The following is a 4,550-nucleotide window of genomic DNA, read 5'->3' on the forward strand; positions in this document are numbered from 1 at the left end:
AAAAAAAAAAAAAAAAAAAAGAATCCATCTGCCAGTGCAGGGGACACGGGTTCGATCCCTGGTCCGGGAAGATCCCACATGCCGTGAAGCAACTAAACCCGTGTGCCACAACTACTGAGCCTGCACTCTAGAGCCCACGAGCCACAACTACTGAGCCCGCGTGCCACACTGCTGAAGCCCGCGTGCCTAGAGCCCGTGCTCCACAACAAGAGAAGCCACTGCAGTGAGAAGCCCTTGCACCACAACGAAGAGTAGCTCCCGCTTGCCGCAACTAGAGAAAGCCCGTTCCTAGCAACGAAGACCCAACGCAGCCAAAAATAATAAATAAATTTTTTTTAAAAATTACTAGCAAATATGAACAGACTTAGAAACCTAGTAATCAGCTAGCTAACAGGTGTTGAAATCCCAAAAGAGGGAAGAGGAATACCACTTTATGTCTGACACCTCAAGTAGCTTTAACATCCGTAATTCTAATCAACTTAACCGCAATTCAAAATGATCACTGCCAATGATTTCTTCTTGTTAAATATCTTTTAGCAAAAATACAATTTCTTGCTTTCCATATAATGTTCTCTAACTGACCTCTTCCCAACTTATAAATTATTTTACTAAGTTGGGTATACAATTTAATAAGTTGAATTATTTTCCAGTTATCAATGTGACATTTCTCCCCAATTTAAAAAATATTAACAAATACATTATTTCCTTCTGAATTGATCAACTATATTTCTAAAAATGAAAAGTGTTTTCCGTCTTTCACATGAGTACACCTAAGATGATACCTAAGTAGCTACAAAACAGTCTTCACAATCCTATTTTTAATCCATTCTTTGTGTCTGCAACAAACTAAATATCACGAAATGATGGCGAGGCTTGGGGCCGTTGAGAAAAGAGGAGGTTACCCATAACTTGAGCAATTCCCCATCCAGTACCCGAATGCCCTTAGCAATGCCATCGTAACCCTCTTCATCACACTCATAAACAGATGCAAACACCGCCCAGATACCTGCCCTCAGAGGTGCTTTGGTTTGCTTCCTCACACATAGAAACGCAAGGCATTTTCCAGTTCCTTAAAGCACGAACACAATACCTTCCAGAAACAGCAGCAATGACATCGGTGCCAAGTATCTAATCTACAAAGTATTGATCCTATTAACGTTGGTATTGCTGGATGGGAAACCCGGGCTACCTTTCCCATTTAGTTACATCTTCCAAAGATAAAGGCGGTTATGTTCAAAATCCAAACGAACTTCAAAAGCACCTCAAAATGCTCCCGTCCTAGGCATGGAAGCCTGGGCTCACTTTTCAGAGATTGTTTAAAAAAAAAAAGTCTCGTTTGTTCCCTTGGAGACCCTAGCATCATCCCGTCCTCAAAGAGAATCAACTAGGAAACATGAAAGTCCAGAGGTAAATATTTTCATATCTTTTTTTTTTTTTCTATAAGCCTCGATAACACGCCGAGAGGGAGGGGGAGAGAGAGAGAGAGGATAACGCAGGCAGGTACCACCCCCGGCTCTCCGCACAGCCTCACCCGCGCGCCGGGCCGTCTCCGGGCAGCCCCGCGCCCCGTACGCCGTCGAGCGGAGCCGGGACCGGCAGGGCCGTCGCGCCGGGAGGAGCCTCGGACCCTGCGCCGACCGCGAAGTTTGCCGCCCGCCGCCGCCGCCGTGCCCCGGGCGCCCTCCGAGGTTGCGGGGCGGCCGGGGAGACCGTCTCCGTGGGGACGCGCCCCTCGGGGGCTCCGGTGCAGCCGGGCCCCGGCGCCCGCTCCCCGCAGCGGGCGGACGGACCCCAACCCCCGTCGCCCGGCCGGAGCCCTCCGCGCGGCGGGCGCGCTCGTCTTACCTGGCCCGCGGCTGCGGCGGCCGTGGCGGTGGCGGTGGCGGCGGCGGCGGCGGCGGCGGCGGGCGCGGGGCCGGGAGCCGCTCCGGCGGCGGCGGCGACGGCGCCTGGGAGGGGAGGGCGGCGCCGGCGGAGGAGGGGCTCGGGCGAGGGGCCGGCGGGCAGGCGAGCGGCGGGCGCGGGGCCGGGAGCCGCTCCGGCGGCGGCGGCGACGGCGCCTGGGAGGGGAGGGCGGCGCCGGCGGAGGAGGAGCTCGGGCGAGGAGCCGGCGGGCAGGCGAGCGGCTTTGTTTCCACTGCGCGGAGCCACCGACCCTGCGTCACCATGGCAACCGCCGGGGCCCCCAGGCCCAGTGGGGACCCCCCGGCGCCCGGGGTCTAGGACCCGCCGGGCCGCCGCCGGGACCCCTGCCCTTCTCCTCAGCAGTCTGGCTGCTCCGAGGGGACAAGGACCCCCAAGGAGCCGCCACCACCACAAACACACCCCTCTCTCAGGCTCCGTCGCCAAAGCGTCGGTCTCGCCCCAGCAAGAAGGGAAGGGGGGCCAGAGCCAATTCCTCTTTGCCTCGTAGTGGGCACCCCCTTTGGCTTCCCACACTGGACATTCCAAAGCCCCCTCCACACCTTTCTGCTTTGGAGCTGTACCCTCAAAATGGAAATTCACTGAAGAGAGAAGAAAGCAGTGCAAACTGACGAAGCGAGCAGCAACTGGTCCTGGTGCTCCTGTGGCCGCTGCCGCCGCCACCTCGGAGCTGCCAAGACGCACGTGCCGCCGCCGCCTCCTCCCTCTCTTACCAAGCTTCGCCTCATTGGGTCTGGGCTCACTGCACCCAAATCGGGTGGAGGGCTCCAGGAGGAAAGAGAGGGAAGGGGGCTTCAGTTTTTCTCGTAAACACAGGATACGCTTGTAACCTCACACGCTAAAACTCGACTTTGAGGCTGCATTGTGAATCTCTTGCTGCTGCCACGGCTCAGCTCCTGGCGGTGACTGCTAAGCGTCTACCTCGAGCGCTGGCTTTCCCTGTGCCAAGCCGGGACCGTGCACTGCAGGCCACCGTGCTCGGTAGAAGATAAGGGTGAGGCCAACCTTGGCACATGCTAGGCATCCTCTCCTAGGGAAATTCTTGGTGAGGGAGGGAAAAGTACTAGCACACCCACCGTAATGCTTCCTCCAAAGGACAGAGCTGGAGGACAGCTACCACGGGGTGAGTCATCACCCCATACTATGTTTTCTTGAAAGACCAGTTACTGAACCCAAAATGTACAACGTCCTCGTTTAGACCCCAGGGAGCATGGCATTTATTTTCTGGCACTTGTGAAATCACCAAAGGAATGTCAATAACTTATAACAAAACCCCAGGGTAGCTGATGTTTTCTGGGTTTGCTACCTATCTGAGAAGACATAAAGCAGCACAATGTTATTACCAATTGAAACTACACATATTAATTAATGAAAATAGAAGATTCATTTTATGGTGGAGAATAGAAACAGCTTGTTCCTGAGAACGGTTGGCCATTTTCCTGTACTAGGAACACTGGTACTTCCAGATGAAGTCAAGCGACGAGGTCTTTCCCACAGGCTGAAAAGCAGTTTGATAGTATTTGGCAAAATTTTAAATGTACATCCCTTTCACCCAGCTATCCCGATTCTCAGAAATTTGTCATGCAGAAATACACAAGTGTATAACGATAGATGTACAATGGTGTGCATTGCAGCAATTACGTAATAGCAAGAATTTGAAACAACTTGTATGTCCATCAGTAGTGATGTGCTTAAATAAATTTGGCACACTCATACCGTGTAATACTATGCAGCCATTAAAAAGAACAAAATATATAAAATACATTAAAAGATACTGATTTCTTATTAAATAGAAAAGAGGGGCTTCAGAACAATATAAATGGGGTCATCCCATTCTGTACAGAAATTTCTAGGTAGATAGAAACATAGACATAGACATATATATAAAGGTCTGGGGAAATACACACCTAATTGTTAATAGTGGTTACCTCTGAAACTACAGTTTAAGAATTGAAGAATTATATGCAATTCGATTTGGTCTGATTTTTTTTTCAGTGAACAAGTATTAGTAATTTTTCAATGAAGAATCAAAAGACCCTTAATAAGTGTTTGTTGACCTATGCATTGCTGCCTGGTTGAGAACTAAATACAGAGCAGGGAATAGCTTTTGAGTTGGCCACCCCTAACCCCGGATGCTGAAGGCTTGGGAATGCCCACGTTGGGCCCACACGTAGTGAATTCCTTCGTGACCTGGTTCTCCCTTATTCTGTGAGGTATTCTTGTAGACATTCGCTTTTCTCAAGGAGATTTAGTTTTATCTTAAGGTCTACCCCATTCTAGCTCTCAGACAAAATTACAAGATTGTAAGGAAACCATCCATTTAAAATTTGTCACCTTATCTGCCAGGAGATATCATTTGAACAAGTTAAGTGGCAGCCATTAATCCAATGAGTTAAGTTGGAAATGAAGGTAGTACAGCTGAGAAAATTATTGTATGGATGCATGACTGGCCTTTCTTATTCTCACCATTTTTGAAATATGTAAAATAATGAATTTACTTTCCTAAAAAGATCTTCTAGAGGTGCACCATCCAATTCAGTAGCCACTAGCCCCATGTGGGTATTTAACACTTGAAATGGGGCCAGTCCAAACTGACATGTTCAGTAAGTGCAAAATACACACAAGAT

General features: G+C 50.1%; 1 protein-coding gene across 1 annotated transcript in view; it reads right to left on the bottom strand.

Moving 5' to 3' along the window:
* The window catches only part of RNF182 (ring finger protein 182), a 59,956-nt gene extending 58,015 nt beyond the window's left edge, over positions 1 to 1,941 (bottom strand). The window contains exon 1 of the mRNA XM_055079953.1: positions 1,846 to 1,941. The gene's annotated coding sequence lies outside the window, so the exon portion shown is untranslated. The remainder of the gene's footprint in view (positions 1 to 1,845) is intronic.
* Between the last annotated feature and the right edge of the window lie 2,609 nt (positions 1,942 to 4,550).

The sequence above is a fragment of the Physeter macrocephalus genome, chromosome 18 (assembly GCF_002837175.3).
Source record: "Physeter macrocephalus isolate SW-GA chromosome 18, ASM283717v5, whole genome shotgun sequence".
NCBI lineage: Eukaryota > Metazoa > Chordata > Mammalia > Artiodactyla > Physeteridae > Physeter > Physeter macrocephalus.